The following is a 17,310-nucleotide window of genomic DNA, read 5'->3' on the forward strand; positions in this document are numbered from 1 at the left end:
TTCACTCAGGGGGATCAGGTGAGGGCCACAAAACTCCACTGGGGCCTGTTTTTGAAGAGAGAAACACAAAATTATTTGTAGAAGGATGTCCAAAACCGTGATCCTCAGTGCCATGGAGTGGGAGCTGGAGAAAAACACAGGACTCCTGTTAGTGTGGCTTCATTCTGCTCTGGCCCCTTCCCCTCCAGCTGTTCTGTGCCTCCATAATGATTAGGTGCAGAGTCCCTAATTAATCAGGGTTAAACCTGATTGCCCACCCAACAGCATTATGTTCCTTAAATAATGTCACCAGAAGTACAAAAAGAAAGATTTCTGGAGTTCTCAGGGAGAGCCTTTGACCTGTTAATTGCCCACAAACCCCTTCCAGTACAGATTAAATCCAAGGACTCTATCCTTTAGCAGAGGACTCATTTATCCACCTGGGGCCTAAGCTCTGAGCTCAAATCATGAAGGTTTTGTCTATCAAGGGCTGTTGCCCACTTTTCTTCATTCCTTCAGAAGCAGGGGATAATCTCTTGACCTGGGTTTTTGAGACGTTGGGACAAGAGTGAGAATAAATATTCTCCTTCCTGATCATTCCAGGAGAGTTTTAATTTGCACATTTTACGTCTGGGAGTCTTTCCAATCCGTATTAAGTTTGCTGAAAGGAAAGAGTATCATTTAAGCCAAGGGATTCAGGATGAAACAGCTCTAAAAAAAGACTCTCTGTGTTCCTTCCCGTATGAGCTGTGAACTGCATTATTAACAAAAGTTCTAGAGTATCTCTTGGGAGAAAAATCTTGAATATGTGGACGTGAGAAAATGGCATGGACATCCCACAGGGATGCGTAGGATCTGACTGGTTTCCTCTTGCTGCAGAACAGATACAAACACAAAGTAGAGGATCACTTAGAGCAGGAGACTCTACCCCTCCACGGCAGAACCCTACTGAATAAAGACAGGACTGTGTTGTCTCTGCAGCCCCATGATTGAGGTAGTTGGCACTCACGGGCCTTTCCTAAACCCAGAGGAGGCAATTCCCAAATGGATCATTACTGGAGAATGGCCTCACTGGCTGGGTGAACATGCTGGATGCTCCTTGAATAAACAATACCTTGGCAAACAAATGAATTATCTCATTGTAAATACGTGTTCATCAGTCTTGTCTGAAGCTTCTGATCCCAATTCTTCAGCTCTCCTGGCTTCCAGTGGTGACAAGATGGGGTACGCAGCACACAGGAAAAGCTGCTCCATGTTTGTGTCCTTCTCAGCTATTTACAGAAATGTTTAGATGTAGGGGGAGTTTGATTTATGTGCCTTATCTTCCTCAAACCAGAGAGAACTCTTCCCTTCCATTACAAACACTGCTTAATGGATCTCTAACAGCCCTGCTTTCACAACATCAAATACACCAGAAAATAAGGGGAAGCAGGAGGGACCAAACAAACAACTCTTTATTGTTTCCAGGTGTCCCTGATAATGGGTGGAGGAAGAAGTAGAGAAGAAAGAGGGGAGAGAGTTAAGAAAATCGTAATTGGGTCCTTGGCACAAGCTCATCATGCATAAACATGGCAGACAAAAAGTCCTGAGTGTTAAAAGAAGTTCTTACCTCCTGAAGATCCCAAGTGTTCAAAGGATGTCTGAAAGCAGACCTGCAGTTCTTTGTCAGGCCCGTTTGCCTTCTCAGGGCTCTGCAGACAAGAAGCAAATGGCCGAGGTGGTGTTTCCCCCACATGGGAGGCTGTTCTCCATCACCCAGCAAACCAGCCTGGAGATAGCACACACTGGAGGATGAGCCAGCTGGGCAAACTCCCTCCCCTTCAGCCTCAGTAGGATTAAAATCACCCAGTTTGTCTCTTTGTGGTGTAACACAGTTGTTCTCCGGTGAGAGAGGCTGCTCATTACACACATTTGCATTGATCTTTGTGCATTCCTGCACAAAGTTATGCTGAAAACGGCTACAAAGAGTTTCATTTCCTTCACTGTGGCACTGTATTTCCTATCTCCTCTGAACCAGACTGGCGCACAAACCAAAGCAATCCCAACCTCCACACACCCACCCACATATGAAATGGGTTGGCCAAAGTGAGTTGGAAACATTCATTATATTATAACAAAATCTTCTGCTGTATTTTTCCCTGCCTCCTATGCAGTCCTGTGCTTGGCTTCTGCCTTTTAAACTTTATAATAGCCTTCATTCTTATTTTCCTTTATGATTTTTTCTTCACTGACTGTAAAAACCACTCAATTTGACAGCATTCCACTTGGAAAATCAAGAAGTCCATAAATAAGGCTCAATATAGATCCAAATATAGTTGCTAACAGAAATGGTAACTTTTATGAGGCTGGACGGCAACTTTTCAATAAGACGTTTTGATAGGCAAATGCCACTGAATGGGATGGGAGCACAGAGAAGGGTATTTTTAAAAATGGAAAGTTCAGGTGGTTTTGGTCAAAAGCATTGCATTTCTCCTGAAATGTAGGAGGGAAGTGGAGAGAGAAAATAGAACAAAATATGAAAAGGTGAAAATAGAGGATTTCATCTGCTTTGATCCAGATTCTTGGGTCCATTTCTCTCACACACCAATTTAATTTTGATTTTACCTGTTACCCTGATCTGGCATAGGAAAAGCTATTGACAAGTCTTATGTTGTAGAGGTGACAGTAGGGAAGATGAGAAGGCTCCAAAGCAGCTGGAGCAGTCCAGGGCCCAGTTCCCTTAGAATATAAATGAGAATTAAATGCTTAATTGCTGCTGCTGGTGCTTGAAGTCCATCGTGGTTCTTGCTGTAACGCAGAGGAGGGAGGACAGGGATGGGCCTGTGCTCACTGGTGTCTCTGGAGCCCAGAACTGGAGATTATTGGGGGGTTTCTTTAATGGGCATCCTTAGCTCTGAGCACTTCAGGGAAACCTATGGCACACAAGTACTCCCTCGTAAAGAGGTTTTTTCCTCTCTTTCCTATGGCTTCCCAGGATCTGGGCTCAGTCTCAGCCTCTCCTTCAGCAGATTGCCTCATTTATTTAGATCTCTCTCTTCTTCTCACTTGTTTCTTTTTAGAAAAGGCATAAAGAAATCAATAGCTTTTAGGATTCCATCTTCCTGCCCTTTTTTGTTTTAAATGGGACTCTTTCAAACAATAATCCGGAGAAGCACATGGCCAGATGATGCTTTCAAATAAGTTTAATTTTCTTTGAGAAACAAGCTTTTAAAAGTCATATTTTATTAATTTTTTTTTCTGCAAGATAGGAATTAAAATCAGTAGATTTTGCTCATCCTGGCCACAAGCTGTTTTCAGTGAGGAGCTTAGATTACTCTGTTAGCAAAACCCGAGGTGTGGCTGCTTTGAACTCTCCCTGCCATGTCCACCTGCAGGATTCTCAATTCACACACACACAGGAGAGATCCACACACGCATTCATTTGTCCTTGATGGTTTAATTAGTACTTGAACCATTCAACACTCACCTCTTCACTTGTCCTTTTCATTCAAATGTCACCTCCCAAACCAGTCTCTCCTAAGGAGTGAGAGGAAGGGGGAGAATTTTCAAATTACGGAATCCTGCTTTTTCTTCTGGATTAACCGCCCATTTTAAATGCCATTTGCCCATCAGAGGCTGAAAGGGGAAGGAGCACTCCTACTTTGAGATATAAAAATGGTAAGAAAGAGAGGGGACACAGCTGAGGAAGAAAGTGCTTGGATGATGCACAGAGGGAAGCCAGTGCAGTGTGAGACCTTGGCATCCAGGGAGATTTTTACTAATGGTCTCTGCAAGTCTTATTATTTCATACATATTCTCATCCCTCTGACAGAGATACTGCATAAATCACTTCCCCTTGTCCCAGGCTGACCCCGTAACCTCTGAGAGATAATGAGGCACTGTACCTAGCATCTCCTAATGCTGCCAAGATCTAGATCAAAGAACATTAATTCTCCATGATAACATCTCTATTTATTAATGCAAATGCCTTTAATCCTTCCCCAGCCTCTGCTCTGCTCGACACCTTTACTTTTATTACCAAAATTTCTTCAGAATTAGGTAAATTGGCTTAGTGTCCCCAGAAGGTGGATGTCACTAAGAGCTGAAGTCTGATGTGTCCCCCCTGGCAGTGACACTCACCTCCTGGACAGATGAGCTCCTGGACTCGTTACAGTTGGCAGGGGCTACATGCTGGGGCTTCCCAGAGGTGCCAGAGTGTTTGTATTCATTCCATAGAGGTCAAGAAATAATTTGTAATTATTTTTTAAGTTAATTTTCCCCCCCTTTTGCCATATTTCAGTGAGCAGACTGTGATTTCCCTCTTCCCCCTCCAATCTTCAATGTCTTGTGTTCCTCAAAGTTATTTTCCAGGGTGTTTCTGGGGAAAACACTGCAGGTCAGCTCTTCCTGCCAGCTACCACGTGTGCTGGGATGTTTACTTTTCTTAGAAACATATCAGGGAGCTCTGTGGGTTTATGCTAAATAATAATCTGTTCCAAGAATAGGTTTCCAAGGAAGTAGGAAAAAAGCCTTGACTCTCACAAACAGGCCAACAGAGAAAGAAATGAAACTCCATCTACTTAAGCAGGGCTCAGTGCAGCAGACACAAGGTGGGATTCCAGAGTGGGAGTTCTCTGCCACAGCCTCACTCACACACTTTGGTAGATGGGGTCTGGAACAAAGAACTATGGGGCTCTCACATAGACTGGTTTGGGTTGGAACAGACCTTAAAGCCCATCTCATTCCAGCCCCTGCCATGGCCAGGGACATCGCCCACTAGACCAGGCCCTGTCCAGCCTGACCTTGGACAATTCCGGGGATCCAGGGGCAGCCACAGCTTCTCTGGGCACCCTGTGCCAGGGCCTGCCCACCCTCCCAGGGAAGATATTTTTCCTAATATCCAGTCTAAACCTACTCTCTTTCCGTTTGAAGCCATTCCCCCTTGTCCTATCACACCAGGCCCTTGTAAGTAATCTCTCTCCATCTTTCCTGTGGGCTCCTTTCAGGTGCCGTCCTTTCCCATTTGAGTGGAGAACCACTCTGAGGGTAGTGCCTTGTGGTGGGAGGGTGAGAATAACCTCCTACACTATGGGAGCTGGGAAAGGGAACATGCACCCAGCAGAGCAGCAGGCTGGGGGGATGCTCAGGAGCTTCACAGGAGGCCAAAGAGACAGGCAAGAGATCAGGAAAGCCCACAGTGTGAAGAGTTTGCACACTGCTGCTTCAAAGCATGACTCTGCACAAAGAAGTGGTGAAAGAAATGACCCTGAGGAAGAAGGTGACAGGAAACTGCTGGGTCAATTATACCCCTCTTTCTCCAGTCAGTGCTGGCTGTACCCTCAGGCACAGGGGGACAGGGATTTAGGCTCTATTACTGCCACATGAAAAGCATGAAAAAGTACTTTTCCTTCCTTGCTCAGCTCCCTGCCTGTGAGGGAAGTTTATAAAACTTTCCTTCCCTTCCTTTTCCTTTGGCTGTTGTGTTTGTCAGGGCCCACACCTGCTATTAAGTTTCTGTGCAGAGAGCAGCCCTGCCCTGAGTTGTTCAGGACTCAAATTTAGTCTGTGAATGTGACATCAATATTACTACCTAATAAGCATTAGACATCAGCCTGTAAGCAGAGAAGAACAAATGCTTCCTTCATACAAACTAGGATTGTTGTCCCATAAGGCACTGACAGACAAAAGTGGAAAATCGATGTAAGAAACTGAATATCTGGACTGAACTCCAATTTGTCCTAAGGTCCAATCTGGCACCTATTCTCCTCTTCCTATTCAGGCCAAAGTCCTGTCGACATCAATGGAAGCTTTTTGCAATTATGGAAGGAGGGAAAAAACGTAACACGCTCTGTAAGGCTGCAGCTCCATCACCTTTTCCTTTCTTGGCCATCAAATGCTGAAAGAGTGACCTTGTTTTCATTAAGAGGAACACCTTGTGAATGAATACAGGATGTCAGGTGGGAACAGAGGCACACAAGGCAAAGAATTCATTAGAGAAAGTTTCAGTACTGCAGAGTGAGACATTCATTATTTTACAGCAAGTCCCTGTGAGTTTTAATTAAAGAGACCAGGCAGTTTGTATATAAACTGCCTAATATTTTGCCTTAATATCTTACTGAATATGAATCCAAAGTTTTCCTAGTTTAAACGTTTTTTTCTATCACTGCACAGTACATGGCCAATTCCACCCTGAAAGCTGGGAGAAAAAACAGTCTGGAGGGTGCAAGCCCTCAAGAAAACTGTTCTTGGGAGACTCCTGGCCCAGTTTTGCAGCCTCTGGAGATTTACATAATTCAGGACAGCACTGGAGATTTCAGTGTGTGGATGTGTAGAATTAAATCTGCAAACACTTCAGGCTCCCTGGCATTGCAAGTTGAGAAAATCACTTTAAAAAGGCAGCTCTCTGGAGCACTGAACTGGATTGTGACCTGCACACTCATCACACAGCTGAATTGAAAAGCTTGGAGTGATGCTGGGGCCCCACATTCAGGCAGTATCCCTCTCCCCAGAGGCCTTGGCATATCACAGAATGGGATGGGTTGGAAGAACCTTAAAACTCATCTCGTTCCACCCCCTGCCATGGGCACGGACAATTTCTAGGCTTGCTCCAAGCCCCATCCAGCCTGGCCTTGGGCACTGCCAGGGATCCAGGGGCAGCCACAGCTGCTCTGGGCACCCTGTGCCAGGGCCTGCCCACCCTCACAGGGAAGAATTTCTTCCCAATATCCCATCTAGTCCTGTCCTCTGGCAGTGTGTAGCCATTTCCCCTTGTCCTGGAACTCCAGGCTCTTGTAAGCAGCCTCTCTCCATCTTTCCTCTTGGCTCCCTTTGGTTACTGGAAGGCTGCAATTATGTCACCCCCTAAGCCTTCTCTTCTCCAAGCTGAAAAATCCCAGAGCTGCTCCATCCCTCTGATCCCCCCTGGAGCCTCCTCTCTCCAGCAGCTCCAGGTCCTTCCTGTGCTGGGCCCCGGGGCTGGGGCAGCTCTGCAGGTGGGGTCTCACCTGAGCACGGGGGCACAGGGGCACAATCCCCCTCCCCTGCTGCCCACGCTGGGGCTCAGCGCAGGGCAGGGGGGGGTTTCTGGGCTGCTAACACACTTCCATTTGCAGAGACTTTTGGGTTTACACTGCAGGGGACAGGGATCTTCTCTGTTAAAACAGTCTCAGGCTCACACCCATCTAACCCCACACAATTAACCTCAGCAGTCACAAATCCCTGCTGCCCATGCCAGGCAGGGGAAGCTCCCCACATGCAGTGGGACAGCTGGATAAATCCTTCGCTAAAACCAGCCTCAGGACTTCTGGATTGAATAATAAGAATTCCTGCAACCTGTATTAACTGAAGAAGCATTCCATTAATCTTACACATAGGCGTCCTAACCACCAGTCACAGCTGCCTGCTTGTGATTCGTCAGGATATTTTTTGTGCTGGTAACTGAAATTCAGAGCCCCTGCAGCCCAGCCCCTCTGGGCAGTGATAACTCCTCGTGGGTGGCTGCTCAGCAAGGAATCAACACACAGGCAGGGGATTCAGGAACATTTTGTCAAAGAGATGCAAAAAGGAAAGATCATTTTAGGCTGATTCACCTCTCTGTGTGTGTGTGTGGGTGTCTCTAAATCTGTGTGTGCATATGTGTGTCTGTGTGTTTGCCTTGACTGAGTGAATCACCCTACCTGTTACAGTGTAAAACAGCAAACATTAGTAAAACCCATAATAAGCCTAGTGGTGGTGATTCAACCAAAGCTAGCACATCTGTCACTGAGCAGCAGACTGCCAGGCTTTTCATCAAGGGAAATACAATTGAATAATAATGTAGGAAAGGTAAAGCAGCTTCAACAGAGCTTTCTGCCAAATTGAATACAAGGTGTGCTAAAGAAAAGGGGGGAAAAAAAGCTACACAAACGCATAACCCTGCTTGAATACAAATCCCTCAGTAATGGGGACTCCATGGCTAAAGACACATCACATCTGTAGTGTGAGCAGCTTGTTCAGGGCTGGGGGGTGGATGTGGGTGGATGGGTGAGCAGTGAGGATGCTGACAAGCGTCCAACTCTGGAAACACGACATCTTCCCTGTGCCAACAGCCAAAAAAGGAATTGAAGGGGAGGAGGAGATGGGCTTTTTAACTAATATTTGGAGGCCTGATTCTCCAGTGCCATCTGGTCACTTGGCAGTGCACTTGGCAATGCAGAGGAGACTTAACCCCATTCAAAGTGGTCTCAGAGGGATTTCCCTGTGTTAAAAAGTCCTTTGATGGCAAGGGAGTTCTGCAGTGCTTGTAGGAGACACTAAACTGGAGAGAAAAGACAACACTGCTGGAGGCTCTCTCCCCAGACCCTGGCTCTCCCCAGCCTTGGCTCATCAGATAAAGCCAAAGGAAGGGAAGGATGGGGGGAGACACTGGCCAAATCACTGCCTTTGAGCCTGCTTGGTGAGCCAGAAAAAACCAAACAGAGCCATAGGGGGAACGAGGTCAGGATCTGTGGAGCCAGGAGAGGATGGCATTTCTCCCTCTCCTGGGCATGGGGACCTGAAGCTTGTTCAAATCCATAAATCTCAAGGACTGCAATGGCAGCAGCACTGGCTCGCAGGAAGGAGCCACCAAAGAGGCCTTCCAGACACTTTAGGGGTGTTTTATGGTGGCAGTGCCACTTCTCAAACCAGCCTTCTGTACCCCCACATCCTTTTGGTACTGCTGTGGCTGTACAAAAGCCTTTGATGGGGGTAACATTGTGAGTGACCCTGATTTGTTTCTGCCAGAGTGTAAATAAAGATAATGGACCATCAATCCATCAGCTACAAATGAAACACCTCTGTGATGACAAAAAGAAAGGAAGAAAAGAGGCTTGTGGTGTAGACACTTTCCTGTCTGCAGAGGCATTCTTTTGGGGCATTTCATTTTAAACACCCATTTTCTTTACATTTTCTCTTTCCCTTGTACACAGAGCATTTTCTTCTATTCTGTTTTATTTTTTCCATTTACTTCTTTCTTTTTTAACCAGAGGGGCATTAAAAATCCCAACACCTTTTAAGCACTTGTGTTTACCTTTTGCTCAGCTTTTAAAACCGCTGCAGGGCTGGAGATAAAACCACACACATGCACACACAAATATCCAGACCCCTTCTGGCTGGAGCGGGAAGCGAAATAAACCCTTTGGACTATTTCAAGATGAGACAGATTTGCAAAAGCTCCGACACAAAACCCACGACAATCAGCACAGCCACAGGTCTCCCAGGCTGAAAGGAAGCCCTCCTGCAAATTTCATTGGAAAATGTGCCTTGCAATCGCCTCTCCCGAGCTCATGAACAGCCCTGCCAAGCAGTTCCAGCTGAGTCACTACTGCAGGCCAGTCCGTGCCTCTCCCTCTCCTGCTTCTCCCCCTTTTCCACTGCCTGGCAGCAGAAAGATCAATGCACTCTGCCCAGGCTACCAAACACGCTGCAAAAATTCAGGCTAATGAGCAGCGTTAGATGAGGTAGGAGACAACAAAGCCCCCGGCGTTCGAGCAGGGCTGGCTTGGTTTTCCTCATTCCCTTCAGAAGCTGCATGAGGACGAGCAAGCAGCCACAGAGAGGCACTGAAAGGTGCCATGGCAATTTCCTCAGGATGGGCAGGACGGCGAAGGACCCCTGGAACAGACCAAGGAATGGAGCAAACTCACGGGAAAGCGAGAGAAAGGACAATAAAAAGAGCACCAATATTTTTGAGTGAGGAGCTCGCCAGTCGTATTTACTTATTATTGCATCCATATGCACATGAATTGCACTTCACTGCAGTGCTGAATTCCCCCACAGACAACACCTCTGTGAAGGGGCTGTGTCACCCCCTGCAGACCCCTGCCTGTCCTCCTTCCCCAGCTGCTGCCACAGATTTATGGCTCCACAGCACCCGGTCCTAACACACCTCCCTGCTGTCCATCTAAAAGCAATAATAATAAAGGAGAGGGTTTGGAGCAATTCAATTCCACTCCTGAGCCAGGGAACAGCCACAGGATCTCACTGCTGGGCAGCTCGGGGTGGGTTTGTGCTGTGGGCAGCACCTGACACTTACAGGGGAAGGGAAAATAAACCTGGAGTGCACTTGAGTCAGCTGGGCTTGAACTGGGAGATTTGTCTGGTTTTGTCCCTGTGAGAGCTGCAGCTGGAGGAAAGTAAACCTCAGTAAAGGCAGTCAGTGCCATCTTTCTGGGTCTGCACATCAAAATGCATTGTCCACCTGCACGAGTCACTGAGGAGCCCATCAGCAGAATTTGGCAGTTTGACCTTTTTTTCCCTCTACCACCAAAAATTATTTAAGCAATTGTTTTTGTTTTGTTTTAGTCTTTAAATTTAAAACAAAAATAGAGGAAAATGCAATTGCTAATGATTTTTATCCTTCCAGTTCTTTAGAGGTTGATAATTTTCAAAAGGGATTATCTCAAAATCAAATGGATTATTGAAGAGAAATAAAAAAAACCTATAGATGTTTTCAGAAGCTGCTGAAACAATTATTTTGTATTTCATATTTGAAAAAAAGGAGAAAGAAGGAAAGAAAGGAGAACCAGTTATGATATTTGTGGTTTCCCTGCCCATCCCAAATGTCACTGTTCTTGGGATCTTCTTAGCTGGAAAATATTGGACTGTCTTCATCCCATGCCATCCAATTGCTTGGCTCTTCTCACAGCAGCCTGATGTCCTGTGCATCAGAGAGCTCAGTTCTGCCTTCAAACATCAGCTCTTGAGGCTGAATCTACCACCAAGAGGATGTTTGAGATCCAAACCCCCACATTTTTGCTCTCCTCTACCAGAAATGAATTTTCATCAAGCAAGGGAACTGCAGCCACCCAACTCACACTACCAAGACTAAAATCACTTTCCAAAATGAGCTCAGTACAGCCTCTAAGCCCTGGGCTGGATTTGAACCAAGTTTCTGGAAGAGAAGGGTAAAAAAAAAAAGGAGAAAACAGATGCAGCTTGGAGAAAAACAGAAGCATCTTGTCTCTCTTTCAGAGCAAGATGATTTGCCATGAAATATTACTGCTTTAAGACACACCATTGCATCATTCAATGGGGCTTTCAGACTATTGGCCTCACCCATTTATTTTCACACAGAGACCAGACTGTAAACCTCTTGGGGTAATGAAAAAAGGAAAAAGAGAAATCATCTGTTTTCCTCTCAATTCTTGCAGATAGATGATACCTCCTTATATCTCAAAAAAAAAAAAAAAATCTACTTGGGCCAACCCTTTACTTGTACAGACTTGGGGACATTGAGGTGCAAATGTGAGCAGAAAGTTCTTCTTGTGTCACTTGTTGGGTAATAACCTGGTATTTTTAAACCAAAGCATTAAAGGATTTTCTGACTGTTTCTTTTGCAAAAATAAGAGCACAATTCTAACCCTCCTCACTTCAGTAAGAGGAAGGGGAAAGGTTTAAAAATGCAGCTCCTACATTTAACAAGGCGAGCCGTGCCAAATAAAAGCAATCTTCCATATGCTGTTATATTTTTTTTTGGTACATTTCATGAATTTGATGTTTTACACCACGATTTTTGTATGCTCAGGCTTGGCAGTGTTGCAGCAGGGATGTGTCACTGTCAGCCCAGACAAGCAGTTTTGTTTTGGACCGAATTCCATTCCTTGCCTGGCTCTTGTGGGACCCAAAAGTTCACCATCATTCCCACCCAGACATCCCCAAGGTGACCACTGGGCAGGTACAGGAACTTGGGGAATCTGAGCTCTCCTGCTGCTGTTTCTCCACAGAGTCCTGGCACAGGATTGGAGCAGCACGAGGGTTCTGCAGCTGCATCTTACATGCCCTTAGTGCATTTTAAATATTAAGTAATAAAAATATGTATAAGTAAAGAGTACATCCATAAATAAAGCAAATGTATAACTCACTGAATTATTTCATTACTAGCAGCCACATTCTCTAGCAGAATAACTAAGAGCAGAATTTCTCCTGATTTAGCTTCTCATTATTAAAATACTACCAGCGATTACTTGCAGGACATGCATTCCAGAGCTAATCATTTGGGGATTAATTTTATGTGTGCATAAATAACTCCTGTTTTGACTCAGGGCCTTCAAGCAATGTACTTGACAAAATACACTGTGTTTGAATTCAATGTTTGAATACCACTGGCTCAGCCAGCACACACACAGAGAACTTGTGCTTTTACACAGCCATGGGAAGATTAATGTCCTTGCTCTTTCCTCTCTCACCTAAAGGAGCTGTGGAAGTGTTCCTGGAAGTGTTCAAGGCCAGGTTGAACAGGGTTTAGAGCAACCTGGAAGGTGTCCCTGCCCATGGCAGTGGGGTCAGAACAAGCTGATCTTTACGAACCCTTCCAATCCAAAGCACTCCATAATTCTTAGAAACCTCTGTATTCCACAGTGTGCTGAGGTTATTCTTTGAAAAGGGCTTAAAACTTTGTCACCAACGTGCCATAAAAATTCAGAATATTTAAAAGCAGCTTTTGAAGTCAACTCACAAACCCTGCTCCATTTAACAGAGCAGCCTCTAACCACATGTGCAGGAGAGATGTCATAGCCAGGATACACCACGAGAACTTGGATGATGTGAGGACAGCTTCTGATCTGCTGCAAAGCTGATGAGACATCAGGCCACCAGTGCTCCACACACTGCTGTCACCTAGAAGGGTCGAGCTAACTCATCCCTAGCACCTGCAATAAATTTATTTTTCAATGGCAGTGTGTTGGCTGAGCCAAAACTTTCCTGTCTTTGCTGTTGCTACCTGTGAGAGGGAGCCTGCGTGAGCAAAAGTGTCCTAAAGCCTGTCACAAACACATCTGCACCTGGCTGGGCAGCTCCAGCTTTCCCTTGCCTTGTCTCCTGAGATTTTAAACAGTGGAAACAAGGAGCATTTAGCACAGAAGAGGTTGAGCACGATGTCAGTTACTGTAAGTGGTAATATATATATCCACTCCCATATTCACACCTACATTTGTGGCCTTACCCTACCACTTAACTTTACAGACACACAAGTTCCATCAGTTTCTAATCTGCTGAATAAATTATTTCAGAATTGTCAAGTAGGTTATTTCTCACCTCTTTCTCCGAATTGAAATTACTTGGGTGGGAGAATGAATTATACAGAAAATTGTCTGTCTTTTTATATCTGACTCAGGGAAAGAAGTTGAAATTTTTATATTTCTCATTCAATTAAAATTTTAGAGATGATTTGTTGCTTAAAATATTTTATTTCAATTGTGTTGCAACATTAAATTTTAATAGGGAAATGGTCAATTTTGGTTACATTGAAGTAGCATAATATATTATAGAACACTGGCCGTAGACATTTATATTTATTACAGTTGAACTGTCATAATAAATGCAGTTGACACTTTTTATTTTATCAAAACAGTGGAGTGGTATCAAAACAAAATATAAATGATTTGTTTCAACTATTCCCAGCTGGAACTATCATTGAAAAAGACTCCTTCCAGCAAAATATTTTGGTTTTGACAAAACAACAATTTTTGGACCACATACTATTTTCTCAAGATACAGAGTGGAAGACACCAAATATATCTCTGATATTGGCCATGATCTGAGCTCTGATTAAAAGAAAATGGAGTCAAATCCACAGCTTTAGTTAGCTTTAGTTACAGTGAGACTGCCCTAATGCAGGCTGGGAACATCCACACCTCACCTCTGTGAGATTCTATGCCCTGGGATGGGCATTCCTGAGGAAACCCCCCATGACTTAATTCTTGCAGACCTTATTGATTTTCCCATTGGAAAATTCTGGTCCATTGAATTAAGGATGGGATTTCTACAATCCTAAGCCTGGTAGACTGATCAGTCATCTGTAACCTGTGAGATGCCACTGGGAATGCAAAGATGTTCAAAGCCCTGGCAATGAAAGGGCACAGCTCAGCCACAAACCAATTCTCCATCTTCCCACTGTATTAGAATGAAAACAAAGGTTCAAACCTCGATATTTTGGGTGTGGAGAGAGGCAACAGAAAGCTCTTTTTTCTCCCAGAGGGAAAAACCAGAGGGATTATTCACTTCCCATCCCCTCCCATCCTCAGTCTCCGTTAAGCACAAGGACACTGACAGAATCCAAAAGCAGAAGAATAAGGAGCATCCACACACCCTAAAGGCTACAGACTGCTGCTGCTTGACTGCCCAGCAGTGTCTCCATGCCCCCAGCACTCAAAGGCCCACCTGCAACCCCAAAGCAAGAGGTAACAGCAGTGAGTTCACATATCTGTTTTGCCCGGCCCCACTGCAGAGTCAGTGGTGAGAAGGCCCCTAAAGGCACTTTTCAGCTGCTATGGACCCTCTGCTCCTGGGCGCTGCAGGGAGCGAGCCCTGCCTGGGTGCAGCTCACACTGCTGGGACAACCAACGGCCCTGGGCCTTTAGCTCCAGCCACCACCACACCCATCACCGAACTTCCCTCAGAGCCACTTCTGCACCTCGCCTCCAGCTTCCCTCTGGAATGCTTTGGTCCCCTTTTCCTCCCTCCTGGTCCCTGTTTGCCCCTGCGCAAGGCAGGGAACCGGCCATGAGCGGTGTGGCAGCTATTGCTCTGCAGGGCTCCCACATCTCGCACTGCTCTGAGAGCCAGCACTGTCCTCCACACCAAAGAGAGGGGCCATGGGGTATTTTATGGCTCTCCTGCAACCTTCGTCTCAGAGACGTGGCCTTTTACCTCGGGCTCTGGCAGCTCTTGGATTTAGACTGAGGGGTCTGCGAGTTCAGTCCCCGGCACTGGTGACTCACACGGCGCCGTCACATTATAAATCCTGCTGAACTTTGGAATGCAGAGCTGTTTGTAAACTGCAAAGCAGCTCAGCCAGCCTGGGGCTCTCAGCAGCAAGCCCAGGCAGCTCACCAGGAGCAGGGCAGCGCTGGAGAAGGACTGGAAAAACCCTCAGGAACTGGGGATGCACTGCCAGGATGTCTCTGCTGCAGTAATGCCAGCTGATGCTTTCCTTTCTCTTACCATGAAATTCCTTCTGCTTGCTTACTCCTACCTGCACCTTTTCCTTTGCTTCCAATGGGCTTCCAAAGCCAATTCCTCGTCTTGCTTATTCCTTACCTGCACCATTGCCCCAGAGGTGCTGCCTACAACCAATAAACAGCAAATAAGAAGGGTGACACATGAACTAGGACAGCCAGGACACCCTGGAAGAATGTGTCACATCAAAGGCTGAGGCAAAGGAGTGAAAAAAAGGAGGAGGAAGAGAGAAGACTGGAAATGAATGTTTCTCTTGTCTCAGTGCCCCCATGGTGATGTGAAAAGTCATTAAACACCTCAACGGACTGGCACAGTGGAGTAAACAGGAGCAGCTAATAGGACAAAGGCACTGGCACTTTATCTCTTGCCTCTCCTTGGGTTCAGAGCAATGAAGGTTTCACATTCTCACAGCATCCTCCTGTGTTTTTAATATTCTCCTATCAGCAAGATAAAATGCTCCTCACTCCTTTCCTTGAAAATTTCTTATTGGAAGAAAACTGAAAAAAAAAACCAAAAACAAAACCAAAAACCTACCAAAAAACCACTTTGCTCTCACTGCATGGGGAATTTCAAAGCCAGTTGTTTATTTTCTCCCTGTCCCCCCGCTTGAGAAGCCTGGCTGGAAAACAAACGGTTTCACTACATGTCCTTGGCCTGGACTCCCTGCAAAAAGCCAACAGAAGAGCAGCAAGGGTCAACAGGAGAAAAACATCTCTAAAAATCTGCAAAGTGATTCCCTCTGGGGCCTTCTGTGAAGAGCAGCAGGGGGACAGAGCAGAGGAGCTGGGAGTGGGATTAGACAGAGAAAGGTTTAATCATAGGATGTTACTGCTGTAAATAATTACAATAATTATATTTTCTTTATTAGAAGTCAGTAAGAGCAATGACACGTGAATCTCCACTCTGGTACATCCCGTACAGAACTTACTCAGCATCTGAACAGAAAAAGACCCTCTTAGAAAAATAAACAAGTAAATACCCACTGGGAAGGAAGAGCCTGCCCTTGGGAACCTGGCAGAGAGGACTGGAAGATGTGACTGCACCAGCAGAGACTTCCAGCATCAGGGTGTGCACACTCTGTGAGACAAAATGGATGGAAACCTTCCCCCAAAACCTTGAGAAAGAGAATCAAATGTCATTTTCCCTGCAGTACTCCATAGAAGCCATACACTCAGGCAAGCTCCAGTCCACTGTGTCCTTACTTTTTGCTTACAAATATTGCATTTAAGCTACTATTCTTTTTTAATATGGATTTTTAGACAGATCCTTCTTATATTGTCCCTTTTTACCAGTAGAAAGCCACCTCTAGCATTCTTCCTGGTGAGTGAGCCTCTGAATTACAGGGAATATCTTTGCTATACTTGGATCAAGCTGTAAAAGTCTTGAACGCAGATGATTGAGAAATCGGGCATCGCTTCTTTGCCTTGAAAGGAGGGTCCATCAAAAGTATAAAACCATGAATATTTTACCCCAAAGTGCAGGTGTTAAACACTTCAGCATTCACCTCCCTGCCTGTCCTTGAACGTGGCAGTGATTGTCCAGCAGGGATGGCTGGCCAGAGAGCAGGGTCTGGGGACAACCCAGCTGGAGAGCAGCCACCTGCTCCTGCGCCTGCCCTGCAACACCCCCAGCTCTGCTGCCTTCAGGGGAGAGCACAGGCCCATGAAGTGGATCTTTCAGAGCCCATTCTCTCTCGCTACTAGTTTTAATGCTGCTTTTAAAGCCATTTTTTTCCAGCAGGGAAATCATTTTCTCTCCAAGAGTGTATATCAGCTCTGCCTTCAGCTGTCCCTCAGCTGCCCGGAGAGCTGACTCCAGGCGAGTTCTGCTTCCATTCCCTACCAAGGACAACGGAGGTTTTGAAGATGCTGATGGTCCTTGACCAGCAGTATTAAGACACTAAATTACGCTGACATGGCCCATAAATCGCTAAATGAGGGACTCCCAGACAGGGATGTGGCGTGAGCCGAATGACTACGAGGGCTGCCCGTTTCCTGGGACTTGAGCTGAAGAGCTGGCACCTGAGGGATGCTCCAAGTGCCCTGCATGTCCCCAGGACACCCTTCTGCCAGGAGGGGAGAACATTTCACCACAGGGCTTGGTCACTGCTGTGGAAGTGCCCCAGTTGTGCAGGACTTAAGAGGTTTGGTTCTATTTTCCTGTTAATGCTGGCTGTTATTTGCGTACGTTGGGTAAAGGACAACTCTCCGGGTAGAGGCACACAGAGACAGTCTCCACCTCTAAAAATAGAAGGAAATTACTATTTCTAAAGAGGAGGGAAAGCCTTTAATCGCCTTAAGATTGTGCCACCTGCCCACTAGCAGGCAGGAAAATATTATTTGGATATTTCTATTTTATTTGGATTTATACATAAGT

The 17,310-nt window shown here is 45.7% G+C and overlaps 1 long non-coding RNA gene across 1 annotated transcript; it reads right to left on the reverse strand.

Moving 5' to 3' along the window:
- Window positions 1-30: 30 nt before the first annotated feature.
- Window positions 31-4,274, reverse strand: LOC120410925. The gene is made up of 3 exons (XR_005603278.1): window positions 4,099-4,274; window positions 3,446-3,495; window positions 31-1,670 (listed from the first exon to the last, which is right to left on the reverse strand). It is a non-coding gene; the product is annotated as an uncharacterized LOC120410925 (long non-coding RNA).
- Between the last annotated feature and the right edge of the window lie 13,036 nt (window positions 4,275-17,310).

Source organism: Corvus cornix, chromosome 17 (assembly GCF_000738735.6).
Source record: "Corvus cornix cornix isolate S_Up_H32 chromosome 17, ASM73873v5, whole genome shotgun sequence".
Taxonomy (NCBI): domain Eukaryota; kingdom Metazoa; phylum Chordata; class Aves; order Passeriformes; family Corvidae; genus Corvus; species Corvus cornix.